At 40.5% G+C, this 21,095-nt stretch overlaps 1 protein-coding gene and 1 long non-coding RNA gene across 28 annotated transcripts in view; one reads left to right on the top strand and one right to left on the bottom strand.

Annotated features, from left to right (window-relative positions):
* Nucleotides 1-21,095, top strand: part of DLG2 (discs large MAGUK scaffold protein 2) — a 986,702-nt gene that overhangs the window by 343,689 nt on the left and 621,918 nt on the right. The gene's annotated exons all lie outside the window — the stretch shown is intronic.
* Nucleotides 11,880-12,867, bottom strand: LOC111925181 (uncharacterized). Of its 2 annotated transcripts, XR_002862095.2 has the most exons (3): nucleotides 12,777-12,865; nucleotides 12,387-12,430; nucleotides 11,880-12,058 (listed from the first exon to the last, which is right to left on the bottom strand). It is a non-coding gene; the product is annotated as an uncharacterized LOC111925181 (long non-coding RNA). The 2 variants fall into 2 exon arrangements; XR_002862097.2 differs by lacking the exon at nucleotides 12,387-12,430 and having other exon boundaries at nucleotides 12,777-12,867.

Genomic DNA, 21,095 nt, shown 5'->3' with positions numbered 1-21,095 from the left:
GCAAATTAATTTGGTCTGCAGAGTCAAAAGTGGAAGGAATTTCAGAAGGGTTGTGGGGAGTTTTCCTACAAACTTTAAAACAGAGTGGTGTTAATCTTTTACGTTTTGTTTTGTTTCTAATTTGTGACTAACTCAGTTTGAAATCAAAACCTTTCTCTAATGTTTTCTGTAAATTTCTCTTTCAAATATTCCGCTTAGTTAAATATACCTGAACTGTAGGATCGGAATATATAATTCAATATTAATATTAATATTCAACATTAAAAAATAATAAAAATGCCTTCTGAATGTGGAGTTCATTTTAGGGATAATTTGGGGCCAACCCTGCTATCAGTGATTCAAGGAGAATTACCCATCTACTTCTCAGACACTTAGTGTCAATTTGGCCACTGTGTATAGTGGGACTAGGATAAGTTTTCTCATTGCTATCTCTCTCTGCCATGATAGTATATGATTATTTAGGTTGTGAGATCCTTGTGTACCATAACCTTAACTGTGCTGACTCTACCTACCCAATACAGAAAACGTTGCCAGAGGGAATCCTTTCTTCCCAGGCATGGTGATATCTAGTGCCTGACTCCCCTACAGCAGGTATCTTCTGGAACTGGTGTATCTTCCCTGGAGACCCAGAACAATGACACCTTTTTTTAATTGTTTTTTTCAGTACAAAATACCAGTGCTCACAGGGTTTCAGTCCAGATCCTTTTACAAGTGAGCCACAGCATCAGCAGAAAATGGAGTCTGTGTGAGATGTGCTTAGCACATGGGATGAGCTGGAGGATACATCCTTCTGGCACAGTGCTGGGGACCTGGTTTAAGATTTTCCCAGCTGGAATTCAAATTTCAGCTCAAGGAGAACAAATGGGGTTTCTTCTCTTTTCCAAAAAGTGCTGTGGGATATTTAGAACCTTGCAATATTCTAACCTGGGATCAGCAGGTGAACAGAGGAATTAAGTTATTTAGTCGTAGGGAAGCAGCCAGTGTTGATTGTTTCCCTACTTGGATGGCGGAGACAAATAGCTGGGAAAGAAGCAGCATTCAAAGGTAGCTCAGGTCATGTTCTGGGTTTTCTTTTTCCTTTCCACATAAGATAAATATAACATGAGAAACTCAGTGATGGGCAGAATTTCTTGGCCCTCATAAGGAGCATTAATCATCTCATAGTTTGTGCCTATTGTCTTTACCCAGTGGCACAGAGACCACAGTAAAATGCCTTCACCCACCTTTGTTCCCACTCTCCTTCAAGGAGGCAAGCACAGTTTGGGAAGTCAGCTCATTCTGTATCCATTACTTGGTAGTGAATTTGTATTAAAGAACTAGCTCCAAAATAAAGGGTAACATGTTTTGGAAGGTGAAGGCTTGAGTTCAAGCACTGCTGTATTTTTTAATTAGAGAATTACAGTGGTTTTGTCTAATGTTTAGCAAAACCAGTTCATTTCAGTCAATTTTAGGATTGAAGCAAGTTATACAGCACAATTTTAGTATAATAAATAAAAACCACAGTAACTGTTCTTGGAAGATATTATTTAAAGGAGAATAAGATTATTTTTTTTTAGTGTTGCCAAGATTTAGAGTTCAATCACCAGTGTGCACACATAAGAGATATTCAATAGATATAGTAAAAGTTAATTAAATCAAAGCATGTTATGATAGATTTATCTGTCCCAGTAAGGACATGTGGCCTGAAATGTATCTGAGGAGGGAACTCACACCTTTCTCAAGGGATTGGGAAACCTGTATGAGATGTACAAGAGTGCATGGCCTTCTGTGGCAATTTGTATAAGAAAAATCCTTACACACAGTAAATATTTGGTGAATGAACTACTTATTCTGTGTCACTTTGGAAATGTTTGTTTGGACTTGTAAATCACTTCCTGAGGAAATGGCTTAAAAGACAATTGGGCAAGATTAAACTTGCAGTAGAATTTAAGCAACTGAGTGTAAAGATTAATTGTTTAAACCACCTCCACAGCTCCCTAATCTTGGGCACAGTGAAAGAGATGCAAAAGCCCTGGTTTTGCCCATTGTCTGTGTGTACATGTGTGTCTGTTTCTGACAAGACCTTCATGTTGCTTTGCCATCTCTTCCATTCCAGTGTCATCTTCCCTCCTGGAATAATTGTTTGAGCTGGCTGGCTTTTTTTAAGTGGGCAGAATTAGATTGCACAAAGTCACTATTACTCTTCTTCTGTTTGAACTCAGCAGTAGAAAAATCTGAGGAGATAAACAAATGTAGAATTTCCCATTCCTGCAGAGCTTAGGCACTTACTTTTACAAGTGACTCACAGCATCAGCTGCCCTGCTGGTTTTGGGCTTCACCCCAGCAGTCCTGAGCCCCAGAAGCAGACAGAAAAGTCTGCAACTACTCTTTATTTCACATCTATGCTACCTAGGGCATGCTCCAGAACCCAGAAGATGCTGTGTTCCCTCTTTAAAGAGGGGTACAAAATTGGAGAAAGGGACATAAAGCCTCATTCAGTAGGTCGGAGTGTATATTTCTGAGTGTATAGGTGTATAGAGTAGTTCTTAACTACTAGCCTGTGTATTACTTTGTCAAGTCTGAGACCAAAGATGAAACCAAGCTGAGATATTAAATAGAAGCACCTTGTCTCCATAGGCTCATGCACCTCATGTCTTGCCAAGGTAACTTGGCTACCTGAGGGAATTACTCAGAGAAGTCCAGGTTTTGGGTTTTGTCCACAGCAGGATGGAGGTATGAAATAAGTAGGTGGGCTTAGTGCAGCATCTAGTGGACAAGTGTCCACATCACAAAATACCCTTGTGTTTCTGGCTGATTATTGAAGGAAAAATCAGCAAAGGACCAAGGGAGCGTAGAGCAAAATCCAATTTAGCTGTAAGAAGCATTGCTCTTCCTAATGAGGCACACTGGCTAATGAAAGGAACTCATCCTAATATCATCCATTTCATAAATGTGAAATATACAGATGGGGAACCTGAAGCAATGTAGATTGACCTAAGTCGAAGTGAATTAAATCATGTCAGATGAATTTAATCAAAAGCAAAAAACTCTTAAGTTAAAGTGTGATTTTTTTTCATTTAGTTTGCATTTTATATCCTAAGGAATCTTTCTCAATGACTGGTCCAGTGACTTAATGTGATACTGTGCAGACAGACACGGTTTTTAAAGAAAATTTGATTTTCCTTATTTCCTAGAGGAAAGGATGCACTGATGCTCACACATCCATTGGCTAAATTTGATCATTTACAAGATATTTTCTCTGCTTTAATTTTTTGATTTTTAAATTGGATTTGAATTTAACTGGTGGCTAATTCATTAGAAGGATGGTGAATTGAAAATCTGATGTGTTGGTGTGTAACAAAACAAAGAGTTAATCAGTGGGATTTTCAAAACCACTGAGCAGCCAAGCACTTCCCTTTCAATACTAAAAGTGTAGCTGAACCAGAGCAGAACTGTGAGCTAGTCTTGGTAGATACTTTTCAAAGTCTCATGTTTTTAGGTACTTTATAAAGTGGGTCATTTGTTCTTTAAATTTTACTTACTGTAGCTCTCATATTCTCCTATCTGACTTTTATTTATAAGTTGTAAAAGGAGAACAGCATGTTGACTAATTAATTTCTGATTCATTTTCTCAGATTTCAGTGGATTAATTCACATGACAAAAATATTCCTGTTGAATCTGATAATAAATAGAAACTCAAGGAAATGATTGCAAATGCTTATTTACACAACAAAAGCAGAAAGTACTGGCCTTTGAAAAACATGTAAATATTTGCATTCAGTCTTTTGTAAAAAGTACAATACTGGGTAATTTGACATATTTATGAAGATCGAGCAGTTGTAAAAAAAGCGGCAATTTCTCAGTTTCAGCTGTGTCATTATGGGAAAAGGTAGAACTCCTGAACTCCTTAAAATCTGGGGATTAATACCTGTTGCAATACACTTCCTTATATCTTTAATTGGTTGTAATAATTTTAATAAGCCCAGGCTTAGCGTAAACTATCGTGTGTCTGAATTGTAAGTATAAAAATTTATTACATTTTAAATCTTAACAGATCTAATTTTAGGAAGTTGTAGGGTTTATGTTCTTAGTTTGAAAAAATTTGACAGCCCTGCTGAGCACTGGGCTGTTATGGATCAGTGCCTCCTTTGCCCTGTACGTTGTCCCTGGGTGCAAAGTCTCTCCTCACCAAGGCCCCAAGCACACATCATCACCAGCTTCCCTCGGGAATGGGCACACCCACTGGCTGCAAGAGGGAATTTGATGGTGGAGACTCTATAGAGGTTGAGTCCTGTTTTCTTTCCCTCCTCCTCCTCCTCCTCTCACCTGTGAGCACCAGTGAGTGGTGTTCACTGGTTTATTTGGCACCTCCAGGGAATAGACTGCCCTCGTGGGTGCTCAGCTCAGGTCGCCCCTCTTGTTCCCTACCAACAGGCTTTTGATTCTGTGGCACTTGTACCATTTTTCTTTTCTCATTTGTGTCTTTACCATGCCCCAATAAGTTGGTTTTGTCTTTTCATCCTTTCTCTCTCAGGGAGTTTTTTATGGAGCAGTAATAGTAGGAGAGTTTGTTTACAAGAGGGTGTGTGACCATGGTTGCTTTCTATGATCTTCCTGATCTCTACAAATTTAATCCTGAATTCCATTCTGTTCATAATCCAGCTTCTTCTAGGTCATCCAAGCAGTTGTTAAAATGCAGTGATGTCCATACATCTGCATTTTATTTCCTCAGACAAGGCTATGGTTGCCATAAACCTGTGATTAAATGAATAATCATGTAAATAAGAAGTACCCATGAACATAATTTGACTAGAATAAGACTTTTGACATGCCTCCTCTTGCATCCAGGTTTCTGGACAGCTAGACAAGTAATAAACTAGTTGACTGATCAAACTTGGAGGGCACTGGTTAGTGGGTCACTACCTTGAGACTGATGGCAAGTGTATTACAAAAATCTGTTCCGGGATCTTTTCTCTTTATAAGTCGGTCTCTAGCAGTGTCTGGGGATGAGGAGCATGTGCTCATCAGGTCAGCAAATACCACAATGCAGGGAGAAGCTGACATGCTTAAAGGCAGGGCTGCCATCCACAGAGACCTCGATGGTCTGGAGTATAAGGCCAACACAAACTTCATAAATTCAACATGTATGAACAGGGACAGAGACAGCCATCCAGGGCAGTGATTATTTTCCTCTTCTCAAAGCTTGTTAAACCCCATGCATCTTCCAGTACTAAGATGTTTATTAAATACAAGCAAGTTTAGAAGATGCCCATTAGGATGGTCAGAGCTGGAGCACTTTCCCTTTGAGGGGATACAAAAGACCAAGCCTCATTCAGCCTTTAAAATAATGGCTTCAAGGGGAGCTAATCACTGACCTGAATGACACATGGTGTCAGGATGAGAGGTAATTGTCCTAGACTGAAATGAGAGGGGTTCAAAATGGATATAAGGGGACATGGTTTGTTCTGCATCAGCCCAGCAGTGGGTTAGGTTTCCCAGAGAGACAGTGCAGTCTTCATCCTTAGAATCTCTCAGGGCTTAACTGAAAAAGCCCTGAGTAACCTCTTCTGCCTTCATAGGTGATCCTGCTTTGAGGGGAAGTTTGGACCAAGGGCTGCCTGAGTTTCTTTCCAACATGAATTATCCTGAGATTCTGTGATCTACATTTTTCATCATTAAATAATGCATGGCATAGAACATTCCTTGCTCCAAGTAAAAACACCCCAGTCTTCTGTCTTCCTTTCTGTACAAAAAAAGAAACATTCTTAGAACTGTCAGATTTTCTCATGATATGAGAAATGTGTCTTTACTGAAAAATGGCAATATAATCCTTTGTGCAAGATAGCTGTAAAAAACCTCTACAGAAATATCTAGAATCAGGAATGGTCAGTTCATAACTATGTTTCTCTGTCTCAAGATATTTTTCAGGGTTTTCATTAGAACAGAGTGGTGGAAATTAAAATCAACCCTCCTTTGGATGTTTGTAACATAACCCTCCTTACAGGATGTTTCTAACCCACCTAATTGCATAGAAATGCTTTAAAATATGACCCGTGTGCCTCCGGAGATCTCTGATAAGAGGGACTGATTATGAGTAGAGTTTCCACTTCTGCTTAAACCCCTCTCTAGGGTCAAGTTTCAACATGTTGATACCACTGCATGGAAACCTGCCCAAGAGCAGTTGGTGGGAGACTCCAGATGGGAGCTTCTGGCTGTGATACTCATAATGGATCAGCAGCCACAGTAGTAGATGTAATTCTCCCACAGCTCCTGAATCCTGTTCAGCTTCTCCTCTTTATTTTTCTGTGCCAAGATCTGACACAAGCTTCATGATATTCTGGCAGAGATGGGATGTGCCAGCAGAGAGGGAAGAGAAGACTGCCTGGGACATAGAGGGATAGGTACAGGTGGCAGGAAGGAACAGCTGACAGAGCCTCAGGATGTCAACCTACACTCACGTGACTGCACCATCACCTGCAGTTACAGAAGTCCTGTAAATAGTTCTCTTAATTTATAGACAGCTCAGATGACTCAGATGTCAGATTTAAAGATAGTTTACAGATGTAAAGACCTCCCAGATGGTTGTTATCCAAATATAGGACATGAAGTGGTGAGGAATTCTAGGGGCAACCAGTTCATCCTAGAAAAGTAATTTTTACACATAGCCAGAAATCTCACATGGATGTTAGAGGGAGGTTCAGCTGTAGTTTGCCATTCTGCTATAGTGGTGAGGCAGTTTCCCACCTTCTGACTTTTGTCAGCCCTCCAGCATGTGCCTGGCTCAGCCTAGAAACTCCAATTTATAGAATAGCACCCTTTAAAGTTAGACAGCACTTAATTTCAATCTGGCATTGATACATGGAATATTAACACAAGTATTTTCCATTAAAACCAAGTGTGACTGTGTTTGTTCCTGGTTACATCAATGCAGGATTCAACTGTGTGAGCATGCTTAAACTCTGAGGAGCTGCATAAATGCCTCTTTTTAATATTTATTCTCATGTGCTAAATTGTTTAAATCTGTTGTTGCACATAAAGATGCAGTGAGGGAAGTAAAACTGAAGCCATATATATGTGTTATCACTAGCAATATTCTTCAAAAAATAGGAAAGCATCTTTTTGTGAGGTATACAGGCGAGCATAAATTGTGTACTAATGGGTCAGCAATTTCTTTATTACTTCTCAACCACAACTATAAAATAACTTGTATATCAGACTGATGCCAGAAACAAGCACAGTCTCAGGTAAACAGCTGTCTAAGTACTCTTCTAGAAAATTTATGTAACTTTAGCTCCTTCCTATGGTTGAAAATGCAATAGTCTAAAACAGACACCACTGTTGCATATCCCTAGGGGAAAAAAAGGTATAATTATTGGTTGTGTCTGGCAGTTTATCTTATTCAGAAAAGTGGTTTCCTATTAAAATAATAGAATTACAGGAATTCAGTTTCTGTTACTCATCCAGAGTAAAACAAGACTGTATTTATATTCACAGCTGAATAATGAAAAACACTGTAATTTTCAATAATACCTGAAGATGAGTTACTTAAATTTTAATTAATATATAGATAAATATATATATTTTTTCACCTCTCCAGAACAATTTTTAGTGATCTGACTTTGATTACTAAGCCTTTGGGGTGGTATTTTCATCTCCTGCAGTATAGCACAAATTTAATTCGCAGCAATCACTAAACAACAGAGAGAAAAAATGTGATTTAGAATCTAGCATTGGCTGGATGTACACTGACATTAACCTTTAAGAAATATAGGAAAATTCATATGGTAGGAAGTGGCAGAAATAACCTGAGGGAGGTATTTATGAGAGGACAAAGATCTTTTAAATGATAATGCTGAAACAGTGGTAATAATAACAAAAGATAAAGGCCACTGCCCTGCACTTTCACCTACAAATTTGAACTCATGGTCAAGTGATGCCACATGTCTGTTGAGCATGTGATTGACTGTGCCTGTGCCCTTTTCCTATGAAAAATGTGAGCCAATTTAATTTCATTTCCAGTAAAAGAGGAGTTTACAATAGATTAAGAGTAAACATATGGGAATAATTCATTTGAGGTGAAATCAATTGCTAAATTAAGGTAATTTGTCAATCAACCCGAGCCTTGAGTGTTTTCAGGCTTAAAACATGAAAGCAGTCACAACAGGGTGCTCTGGCAAACTATCTTTGCTGAAGAGGGCATTTGGTGTTTGGAAGTCCCAGAACAAGATGAGAGTCATGTCAGAGAATCACAGAATCACAGAATCATAGGATAGGTTGGAAGGAACCTTTAAATGCCTTCTAGCCCAACACCTCTGCAGTGTTCAGTGACATCTCCAACTAAACCCAGTTGTTCAGAGCCCTTTCCAACTTGACCTTGAATGTTTCCAGGGATGGGGCATCTCCCACGTCTCTGAACAAACTGTGACAGTTTTATCACTCTCTTTGTAAAAATCTTCTTCTTTACATCTCATCTAAACTATGGCTCCTTCAGTTTATAACCATTACCCTTCGTTCTATGTCGTTTTGGGCAAAGGTTTAGTTGTAAACTCCATTCTCTAATCCTGAAGATTCTGGTTGCCATCTCTCAGCTGCCTCATAGGACTTGATTGCTGTTCCTTATGGATGAGGACTCATTTTCATAAAAATCCAGTGTCAGTCTCTCCACGTATAACTTTAGCTTCCCAAGCTCATTCAAAGGGCCTCGTCTTCTCACTGTACATGCTGCATAATGTAAATTTACTCGTCCTTTTGGATTCACACTTCCTTTTGGAGCCAAACAAACATTCTGGGGCATATGACACAAAAATTTCTAGAGAAGAAAGTGCATGGTCTGGAAACTACACAGTTGTCCAACACAATCCCAGGATGTTTAGTATCTCAGACACACACAGAAGAAACATGGATTTCCAGTGTCATGGAAACCCAAGATCAAGTGCTGTGAACTGTGGATGTGGCTTGTGTGAGTTGCAGGGGAAGAGCCCTGAAGAGGTTTCATTATGAAGTATGCTGAAATTCTTGGCCTGAGTTGGATGCAGGTTTGTTTTTTTTTTAAGTATCTAGAGCATGTCTTGAAATCATAAACTTAACCACAATCTTTTTTCATTGTCCAGACACTGAGTTTCGCCTTGATTTAATTACTTAAGAATTTATCTGGATTCTTTAATTTCTACCTAGAACCAGTGTCTAGGCCAATACCTGGCAGAAAAAAAGTGACAGGCACCATATCCATAATTCAGAAATATCTTAAGAACCTTCTGGATTACCACAAGTCCATCAGTTCTTTTGGTGATTTTTTTCCTCAGTTGTAGAGTGTTTTATTTCCCTAATTCCTTAAATGACTTTCATGGTCACCTGTTCCATAACAATACATTACATACAGGAAAAGAGGACATAAAATTTTCTCATTATTCCCATAAAGTAATAATTTACTTAACTGAAAAAAAAACGTAGTTGATACTCTAAGTAATGCTGTTCTCCAGAATCAACCCTAATCTCCACTGTGAAGTGATAAATGGGTGCTAAAGACTAAGCAGATTATCCTAGGAAAGTCTCTTTGAAAGTCATTTAACAGCTAATCATATGTTAAGGTCAAACATTTCCAGTTTTTCATGGGAGAGAAGTAGGCATCCCACCTGATTTTCCTATTCTGAAGCAATTTTAGGTGTATATTCAAACGGAAGGATTCTGCAAATGTCCCCTCAGAAATACCCCTTCTCTGACATTTTTCCTGATTTTGATTTTATCTCTATTTGATTTGGCCAATATCTACCCCAAGGACAACAGAGGCCTCACATGTTTGGGAGAAATAGGGTACATTGTTTTCTTTTTGCTTGGCTCACATAAAAACTTGACTATGGCACCTACACTGCCCGAAAATGATTTTGCCACGCAGTTAAGGGAAAAGAGCACAGAGTTCTGGGACACACGTGGGCTATGTTCAGTCCATCTTCATTTCTTCAGTCTCTTTAAGCTCTATAATAAAGAGCTCATATCCTAATAACACTTACTGCTTTTCGGTGTGAAAACAATATAGGATAACTGTCCTGAAAACTTTAAGCAGCTCCAGGAGGGAAGTCTACAGTCAGAGAATGTGATCTGGGCAGTGATAGAGGCGTGGCTGGGACAATCTGTTTTCCATTTTAACTCAGTTTTCCACACTCTATAGTCATGCCTCAGGGGAATCATATCTCATAACAAGAAGCTGAACACTATAAAAGAGTGTGATTGTATCATGATCTGTCTTAAAACTTTTATTTCTTCTTTTCGTGAATGAAAGTGCTTTCCTTCCAGAGTGGAAAGGAGCACATGAATGTAGGTAAGATGATGACTCACAGCTGTAAAATCTCTCACATGCTCACATTCATGAGCATGAAGGCCTGACTGCAGTCAGCATGTGGCTTCAGTTCTTGTAGGTGTGTACAAGCCAGCTGGGGCACTGATAGCGCATTTTCCAAGGCAGCCCAGCAATGAGCACAGGCTGCAAAACCTGCTCAAGCAGCAGTGCAAGGCTTTGGGTGGCCAGCCCTTACTGGGTAATGGCTCTCATGTCTATATTGTTTTCTACACTTTCTCTTCAGCCAGCTTATCTCCCCAACTGGTATCCTTTTTTTTATTTTTTTTTATTTGCACTGTAATCCTGACTCTGACTGGTGCAGATATATTTTCTAAGGTTTTGTTAAAAGATGTACTTAAGAAATACTTTGGTCCAAACAATACACAAATAAGAAGGAAAAGAAATGGTGACTTTGCAGAGCTGTGAAGTGGGGTGGGTCAACAACAGGGGAAAGGGAATAGAAGGATACTATTTCATTCCTTTTAACAGCAAATGACAAAATTCTTCACCCTTTTCTCCAGATGAAGGAAGGAAATTGGCAGTTTTCACATTATAAGAAGCTTTTAAAATGACATATTTAATCAGCAAAGTGACCTTAGAAATCTGAAAAGTAAGAGTGGCATCCTCTGTCTTTGCTGAGGTAGAGGAAGGAGCTGGAAGAGCCTGCCAGGGTTAATGAGGATCAAACAAGCCATTCCAGACAGCTGGATTGTTTGTTGTGTAAAACCACATTAAACCACGTGGACTTTCCTGTCACACCATGAGCTGGTCAAGGCAATGATGCTTGCTTATGTATTTGTTCATTTATTCAATTTACAGGAGAGTTTGGTCAGCACACTCCCTTAGGGCACGTATAATAAAAACAGTACATCAATTAAATAGCGATGCTTACAGCATTGACAGAGTGCCTAACGAAGGACTTTGAATTCCTTCAGGCCTGTCCCTTTGGGGAATACTCAGCTCGTAGCTCTCACACATCTGGAAGGTTTGGAGGAAAAAACAGGCTGCCTGAGTGCATGGATGTACCTTGAAGCACAATTTGGAGGACAACAGGAGCTTCAGCTGTTGTCTTATAGCTGTAAGGGAAGAGAATTCTCCAGTTTGGAGCCTACATGGGAGAAACCTGAGTTTTATGTGCTACAATCACAAGTAGGCCCTAGTGGGTGTTCTTACTTGCCCTGTTTTTTTATTTTGATTTCAAACTTGTTCAGCCTACAAGGGAAAATCCCACGAGGTACCAGAATGCATCTATCTAACTAAAAATCTGGGCCTTGGTTGAGTGTTGCTGCAGCATCAACAACCTGGCAGAGGGGCAGCCTCTGAGGTCTCTTTAACAGCTCTTTGGTCAAGCACACTCAGAGCTAGAAGTGTGGTATTTATTAAGGGTCTACCATAGAACAAAAATATGCCCAGAAGAAAATAAAGAGCAAACCAAACAAACCTCTTGTACCACTCAGTTAATATCAGCTCCCAGTCATGTGGCATGTCCCTGCTTCCTACCTGTGTTCCTCATTTTTCCATTTTATAGTGGCCAGTGACCACAGAGGGATAAACTCAGGACAAATGTTCTGTTTTCCTAATGGTAGTTTTTGTAGGGTGGTAATAGATCCAGACACGGTGTCCCATCTTGTCCTTCAGATCATGCAGACTACATGGTTCTGGACAAGGAAGGTTTTATTTTCCCTTTCAAAGCCTGTCTCTCTGCCAGCAGGTCCACAGGAATCCATGGGGAAGCCACAGCCTGTCTAGATGCATAAAAAGAAGCAGACAGACAAAATCTGATTAAACCTGACTCTAGACTTTTCTTCTCAGATATCTTTAGTCATAAAAGCTATCATTATCCTTAGGGTTAGTGATTTGGTGTGCCTGCTTTTTAACATTTCCAACTCAAAATACCCCTGAGGTTGGCTTTTAAAAGTAGATGTTCACTCTTATTTACAAGCAGAATACAGATGTTCTGTGCTGTCAGAGTCAGACAAACCTGTAGATGCACCAACAAAATCAGACCAAAAGACTTTTGGTCCAGGCACCCTAAAATCATGGCTACTTCTGCACCAGGTGGCATTAGCTCACCTTATTTTCTGGACCTGTAAATCTTGAAAGGTGTTGTTTAATTGCTGAAAGGAAAGATTTGCAAAGATCAATTAGGTAATGCCTATAAAGTGCTCTGCAGACATCCAGGACAACCAATGCTGGGGCATAGCACTCCCCTTTCTTGCCATGCTCAGTGGGAGCACTGTTGCTTTAAAAAGGGAGCTGGTCCAAGCTCTCCTCCTCCACTGGATCTAAGATGGATGCTCCTGCTGCAGCACAGCCTGTGAGCAGACTTTGCCCAGCCTGCTTTTTTTGTTTTTCCTGGAAGCTTGCTCCAGACAAGTCAGCTGCACTGCAGACTGAGCAGAAGCAGGAGGGCAGCTCTCCCCAGGTAAGCTACCACTGCCCCAAAGCTGCTCATTCCCACACCTGGACGGGACAGCACCAAGGATGCTGCCATCCTGAGAATTATGGTCCTCTCCGTCCGTCTCTCTGGCTGACTCACAACAGCTCTCAGGCAGGCAAGAGTCAAACAGCTCTGGGCCTGGGCTCTCTTGCACTCCTTTCCTGGCTTACTGGCATGAATTCAGTTATGAGGAGGACAGGGAGACTCCTGTTCCATAACCAGAGCTGAGCTTGTGCTTGTTCCTTTGTGTTAGCATTGCCTCTGTGGAGGCACTTCTGAGTGACATGGGAGCTGCCTGTGACACCACAGTCTTGGGGCCATGCTGTGCCTGGCAGCAGCCCCTTCCTTCAGCCTGTGCTGGGTGAGGAGATGGTCTTCAGCCACCACACAGAGCTGGGGGTTGGCTCAGGAGGGTTCTGCAGGCTCTCGTAGGCCTGCAGTCACTGGGAGCAGTTTAAGCTCTGTTGGCTCCTTTCCCTCAGAAATGCATTGATTTTCCACTAAGCTCCTCATCTTTGAGGCACTAAAAATGTCATCTGTAGAGGACTGCGCACTGGGGCCTCCAATAACTCTCTTAAGTTTGCCTTTATTGCACCTCATTATTCCCATGGACTCTTTGGAGGACACATTTCCTCTGTATAACATCATTTTAGGAAGGTCTTGCCTGTCCCCTTCCCCTGGGTGCTAGAGCATTGGAGGTAGGAGAAATTCCCAACCAACAGAGTCAGAGGTGTGCCGTTCCTTTTTAATGTCTTCCATTTACAGAACCGTTCCCTTTGGCCAATGGTAACAGACTCTGTTTGTACCCCCTAGCCCCAGGGCAGTGCTGTCAGGGTGAAAAGTCCCTGTCCTGGCTTGGAAAGGCATGCTAGAAAGGGAAAGGCATTGTAAAGGGCCAGTGGCCAGTGCTGATGGAGAAAGATTGTTGTTGCTAGCCCTGTGCTGCTCCCTGCAAAGAGGGTCAAGCCAGAACTGTGAGGACCAAGGGTACTCTTTGACTGAGAGTGCCTGGTCCAGAAGCACCCATGAATGAGAGAATTGATAGGATTCCCAGGCAACCAAGAATTAAACTCACTTTTTCTCTCTCTGTTTGGTTTATTTTTTGTTTTTTTTGGTGAGCTACAAGGCTTTACAGCCTGCTGTTAAAGCCATGGCAATGGGCATCAGCCCATGGAGATCAAGAGAAGCTGCTGTCTGTGCCACACACAGAAGCAACACCCTTCTGGCTTTCTCTGGGTAACCTCTTCTTTTCCTGCTGTGAAAAACTGGGCAGGTTACAGAGAAAGACACACAGAAACTGTTGAGAGAAGAAAAAGTCTTTCAGAAGTACTTTTCTTCAGCCAGGTGGCACCTCTGTGTGGGTTGGAGTCAAGGGCAGCTCTCCCTCCAAAAAGCCAATGGAAAGCATTGATATTTTTTTTCCTTGTTGTCAGTGGAAATCAGTGTTGTCCCAGATGTGGGAAATGGATGGTTATATTTAATAGAGGGATCTGCAATCTCTGTTCCCCTAATTACACCTAAGGAGATCCTGTGTATCCACTGTGTCCAGAGGCAAGATCTGTCCTTAGCATGGTGAGGTTAGAAATGCCAGCAAACAGAGAGCCAAAGTAGATGTTGTCATACAGATGTTTTTGCCACAATTTTGATGGAAAACTTGATATAGAATTTAGCTGTGACCACAATTGCATTTCTTGTTTGTGAGTTTTTCTTGGATTTGCATTGGGTTTTTTCACAGAATAAGAATTTCATAGCTGAAAAACCATTAAATGCTAAAAGCTGTGAGGATAGTGGCATTTGCCAGAAATGAGAACAGAATTTCCTGTTACAAGAATCTGAAAGAAATCACTGACATTCTTCCTGACTGCTGAGAAAATGCTCACTTTTAATGACAACTGGGAAGATGGATACATTTATACATAGAAAAAACTGTGGAAAAAAAACCCTAAAAATTCAAACATCTGGTAATCAAAACTTTCTTCTCTATATGTCAGGGAGAATTTCTGAGGAAAATCTCTCAGAGGAACCCGAAGGTGTTCTCCTGCTTCTAGCACATGTGGTGACAGCCTGGGTTCAACTCTGGCATGAAATGTGTGTCTGCTTTTCCCAGCCAGGGTGCCTGCACCCTTAGCTATGGCAAATCTTGAATACAATAATAAGGGGCAAGTAATATAAGACTTCTAGAACATTAGAATTAGGCCTGTTTATTGATTTATTTATTTTATTTTATTTTATTTATTTATTTATTTTGCATCAATCAGGATAACAGATTTTCTTTCAAAATGCCAGTAATGTGGAAAATTCACTTCTCCAAATTGTCAAATAATCTGACCTTCTCATGAATTCTGATGTATCATCAGTTTTATTTTTATTTCTGCTTTCATCAAGCACTTTTCCTTTATGCTTATTATTTCTCTCTAAATAGTAGTACCATATGACACAAGAAATAAAGGCTGGGTTCTGGTGGTTCCTCTCTGAGGCTGCCAGCAGCAGTCTGAAAGTCTCAGTGCAAGGCATGGTCGTAGAGGCACTGGTTTTCCACTAAAAGACAGTTATGGGAACCACATTTGAAAATTAATCCAGGACCTTACAAAATACTCCCAGGAAATGGTCAAGGTAATAGTAATGTTTTTTTTTTACTTGTGGGGGTTTTTTGGGGGCTGTTAATTTGGTTTTGAATTTGCAATTTATTTTTTTTTCTGCCTCCTAACTTTTATTTAGATCATGAAAGGATTTCACACGACTCTTAGAAGATACATTCTTTACTTGCCATCAGCTGGGTATAGTTCCTGTCAACTTCCCATCTATGTGGGCCATTCATGATCACCAACATTTTAATTCTGTGTGATCAAAAGGCAGTGAGGTCTAAGTAGTGTATGTAACTCCTCAGAAACCAGAGATACATTTCTTGAAAGTGGATTTCCTCTTTCCAGCTCTCTTTTTGGCAATGTAACACTCTGTGCTCCAGCTAGTCTAAGTCCCAGGAAGAATTGCTTCCAAGTGAGTTTTTATTGAAGTCCATCCCCTGAGCGCACCAGCAATTGTCAGAGGAATGGCATGTGTAAAGCTCAACATCAATAAATGACCTGAAAGCAACAGCATGAAGTACAAATATTAAGTGTTGCATGTAGTAAGGGATATCCAATTGCACAAATACCAAATGTGTATTGATCAGCCAGGAAGCAGGGGAAGGTGGAATGGTGTAGAAATGAATCCCAGAGTGAGTCTCAGTGAAAAATAAAAGGCTGTTGCAAAGCTAGTGCAAAAAACTTGGACTATATTTAGAGAATTACTGTGAGAGATGGGAGGGATTATTCTGCCAGGCAGTGTCACCTTTTGGATGCACACTTTGAGAGGGATGGGGGGATTTTAGAGGAAAACACCAAGGACATTAGGGGTTGTATAGTGTATGAGCTATGGTGAAGTTTGAAAGAATGAAGTAGAACAGGTTGGGATAATCAATGATAATCTTCAGATATATACAAGCTGTTTTTGTAGGAATGACTGAGATCTATTAAGCTACAAATTTTCATAATGGAAAAGAGACCAGTTAGAGAGGATGCACAACTCATTTATAAAGTCACGAGTGACATGGAGACGATGAATAGAAGATAACTGTTCCTTCGATTGCAACATTTTGAGAAAGCTGGTAAAGATATCAGGGCCAAGATTCAGAAAAAACAAGAAAAGATAGAATAGGAAGGCCAGAAAGTCTTCTCATCAATGGATGTTATGGAGGTAGAATGGATTCAGGGGGAGGCAGGAAAACAAATAGAAAATTCCTACCAACTCCTACTGCTTCTTACTTACTTACTTACAAGAGAGGCTCGCACAGGACATGTGTGCAGAGCTGGTGGCCACAAGGAGAGGACTGTGGCCAGGCTGATGTCTCCACTCAAAGCAAAGGTGTGTGTGGTGCAATAACTTCACTACACATTGACAAGCAGAGCTGGCCAGTTTAGTGCTAGCAACAGGACATCAACACAAAATTCTTTGTAGGCTAATCCCTCTTTTGTCCCAGCTGCCTGGGTAAGTACTGCAGCTCTTAGTCCTTGGTGAGTTCTAGCTTGTGGGGGCCAAACTGATCATTTCAAGGTCTTTTAGATGCATGTGTATTACAAGATAAACACTTGAAGGAATCAGTAGGTCTACATAATGACATTAAAGTAAGGCATCTATTTTCTAAATATCCTGTGTGCATGTGTGTGCCACTCTGTGCCAGCAGGATCAGGCCTTCATTTCTCTTTAATTTGTCACAGAAAACCTTAAAAATGCTAATACAAGATATAAATAGGAATCTTCAGGTAAGTGGAGCTGTTTAGTATCTGTTGAGGATTGGCAGCAATATGCTTGCCTTTTTCTTTCAAGCTAATATTTAATTATTTTTTCTCCCCTCCCTCATATTTTTGTTTTGAATTTATACCTGGCTGAAGAAGTTACTTAAAAAATTATATGCAGCTGGTGACTTTGTAAATGATTTAACAGATCAAAATTATTTTCATAAATAATTCAGACAGTTTTTCACTAGTTACAAATGTAGAACTGTGCTGGGAATGTGGCACTTTAGAATGTGTAAACACTTGTGAACATGAGTACTTTTTGTAAGAGTATTCCTAACATCTTAAAAAATCACTGTTATAGGACAGCATATTTAGAGATGTGGGCATTGAATTGGAAGGCATTAATTCCATCTTCAGGTGGGGAGATTGAGTCATGTGTTTTCCAAGCTGCCTACCATATCTGAATTCTTGATGCATAGGTTTTTTCCAGAGCATCCGCTCTATTCTCTGTCTTCTCTCTGCCTCCATGCTCACATTGAAAAGTGCTTGAGGAGAACTTTCTATCTCTATGTCCCTGTCATCTCTGGGTGAAGTGAACCAGCAGGGTCTGCTGTTGACAGGGGCCAACTGGCAATTCATCCCCATCTCCATGCAGTGATTTGTGAAAATGAAATCAGTAGTCACAAGCCGCTGTGTGAGATGGAGCAGCTGCTGCTCATGGCAGTGGAATAGGTGGGTCCCAGGAGTCCCAATGACATGTCACAGAAGTGGCAAATCTGTCTCTACACAGCTGTCCCTGGAGCTCTCTGTTCCATCTCCACCCCAGTGGCCCTATTCATCTCCTCCTCATGGCAGGACTAGCCCAGACTTTATCTGCGCCTTGAGCCTTTGGACATGCAAAAAAACATTGCCTTAATCCCTTTTTCTAAAAGTGTCTATGAAAGTTCAGTCTTTGGAGCCAGCTTAAACAGTTTTGCATGAGGTGTAGAAAGATCACAAATCAGCAGCTCTTGAGCTGTTATCTGGTGACTGTGGGGTCTTTCCTGGGCAGACTTCAATGATACCTGCTCACAGCCCAGAAGGTGGGACCATCTTCTGGGCTTCATCAAGGGAAGTGTGACTGGCAGGTTGAGGTTGGGTGATTCTCCCCAGCTACACCACTATGGTGAGACTCCCCCTGGAGTGCTGCATCCAGCTCCAGGATTCCCAGTCAAGGAAAGACATGGACCCATTGGGGCAAGCACAAAAGTTATCAGGGGGCTGGGATATCTCTTCAATAAGGAAAGGCTGAGAGTTTGGATTGTTCAGCCTGGAGAAGAGAAGGCTCTGTGGAGACCTTACTGCTGCTTTTCATACTTTCTTTACTTAAAGAGACCTGCATCAAATATGGGAACAGAAATCTTCCCTGGTCCTGTTGAGATAGAACAAGGGGTAATGGTTTGAAACTAAAGGAGACTATATTTAGACTAGATATAAGGAATTTTTTTTTTCTCAGTGAGGGTAGTAAAACACATGCACAGGTTGCCCAGAGCAGCGGTGGATGTCCCATCCTTGGAAACATCCAGGGCCAGGTTGGACAAGGCTTTGAGCAACTTGATCTAGCTGAAAACATCCCCGCTTGTTGAAGGAGAGTTGAACTTCATGGCCTTTAAAAGTTGCTTCCAACCCAAACCATTCTATGATTACTGTTCCAAAGGGAGATATAAACCCAGGCTTCTGATACTCACCAATAGACAAAAATCAGCAAAATGAAGACTTGACGTCCCATTGTGTACCCCAAAATGACCAGCTCACAGAAAGTGTATAGGTAGCTCAGGTCCTTGAAACACTCTAAGTGGAGCCTCTCCAAAGACAGAACAGCGGCAAAAGCTTTGGTTTATATTAGAGGTGTGAGACTGTTTTGTTCTTAAGGAACATGTGAGACAGTTGTGTGCAATCATTTCTGTTTTGATGGGGGATCTTTCAGGTTTGTTTTATATTTATGTTCTCTGCTTCCCTTTGTATGTGCAGCCTGTGGTGCAACAAGCCTTTTTGCCTTTTCTTTTATCTGATTCTTTGAGAAGACAACTTCTCTTTAATCACTGTCAGAGCCAGGTTTAGTTTTTAAAAGGCTTGATTAGTATTCAGGGACTTCAGAGAACAGCAGCAAAGAAGATGGCTTTGAATTCTAACATAAGATTAGAAGCAAGTTAATAATCATATACCTTGGCCAAGGGTTTATAGATCATCATGATCTGATATCTAATGGATGTCGTAAGGGTTGGTGGAATTTTTAATGGTATAGAAATGGAACAAAAAGTGGAGCAGTTAAAGCAGGGAAGGGGAAATGCATAAATCTATACCACAGTACCAAAACTTAAGCAATCTTCTCAACAGAAACAGCAGAGAATTAAGAAATCCTAAAATTAAGCATCCTAAGATAGTCAGAGGTTAAAATTCACCTAAAAATTCTTTGTGACTCTCCAGGTAATATTTTTTTTTTAATTTTTATTTATTTTTAATTTTTTTTACATTGATCTTCTTGTTTCTCACATGGTATGTTAAGTGCAAAGTTAAGCATTGCTATTTTGAAATAGCTCCAGTACAGGAGGAGATATATACACATTAAGTGAGGAAATACCATGCAAATGTACTCATAATACTTCCTGAAATGCAACTCAGTTGCTCCAAGTTAATTCATCCATTTCCACAAAGAAGTGGAATGTGAAAGGCAGACAGACATCTTTGGAGAACCTGGAGCTTAAAGGTTAGCAGCTTCCAAAGGGGCTGGTAGAGCAGGAGAGGCCTTACCAGGCTGTGGCTGTGAGCAAGTGGCTGGATCAATGCACTCAAGCCCAAAGAAGGCTGGAGGGCTCAAAAAACTGATCCGTGGACTCTTTATAGAGTAACACCCCCAATTTGTCTTCTTCTGCATATCCCATTGGCACAAAAATGTGGGCATAGATTTCCAAGAATCCTTGCTCCTGCAGTATGACTGTGATTTAAATGCCTTTCCTGGTAAGTGGCAGTATACTTGTGCATGTGATGAGTACTGTTGTAAAAAAAAAAAAAAAAGATGGAGAAGGAACTCTGAGCAAATGCTTCTTATGGCATTTTTCTATATGTGATTGTCACTTAATGGAAATAAATGTGTTGGCCAATTGCGACATGAATTATTATTCAAATCTGTCACTGGAATAAATCTTCCTTTTCTGAGATTTTCCCAAATGACTGTGTGTCAGGTAACTGTTTTTCACTTGAAAGCAACGATTAGCTGAAGTGTGATGGGATGAATTTCGTGCCTTGCAAAATACTTGGGTGGTTGCTGTTTGGTGCAGCTTAACACTGAAATGAAATTACAGGTGAAACCTGTTCTGGTTGAAAATCTGCAATAGTGGCAGGAGCTGGGAAAGAAGTGGGAATTTTAATGAACAGATATGTCCTCCCTTTTGAAAGCGTGAGCCAGCTGAATGCAGTAAGATCCAAGTGGTCCAAGAGGGTAACTGAATGATTGTCTTTTCCGTCTTTGAAATTGGAATTTGGAAATAAATGCAGGTGATTTAAATTAGGCCATATGCATATTAATCAGAAATCATATTTGTGTGATTGAGTTGAGTTTTCAATCAGGACATCGTGTTTAAAACATTGAAAAGTACAGATGTGATGCGTTCTTCTCTTAGAAATGCTAATGATTAGTACAGATTGGGAATTACTGATCACTGAAATCTCTAAGATGGGTGGCTATTAGAAGGGCCAAAATAGTTTAATAGCACAGTTTTCTGGCATTTTATAGTAGTGTCTCCTAAAAATATTGCCATGCCACCCCCATCCCAAATTAATGCTTCTAAGGCCAATGATGTAGTGTGCTCACACCTTAAGGTAGCACTGTGATTCATGTTTTAATGATAGTGGCTGCTGGCTGTAACTATGGAATGTATTGTCATGGAAACTACGCTTTTCTATATTTACACCAGTGCTGGTTATGCGAGAGACAGTGCTTGAAAGAAAAATCTGTATAATATATAGCTTAATAACAAGACAGGCAAGCAAGGAATAAACAGATCAAAGATTCAGCGATGTTACAGC

This window comes from Cyanistes caeruleus, chromosome 3 (genome assembly GCF_971803275.1).
Source record: "Cyanistes caeruleus chromosome 3, bCyaCae1.hap1.1, whole genome shotgun sequence".
NCBI classification, from domain to species: Eukaryota; Metazoa; Chordata; class Aves; order Passeriformes; family Paridae; genus Cyanistes; species Cyanistes caeruleus.
The sequence above is the reverse complement of the archived record's forward strand: the minus strand, read 5'-3'. Positions and strand labels throughout refer to the sequence as shown.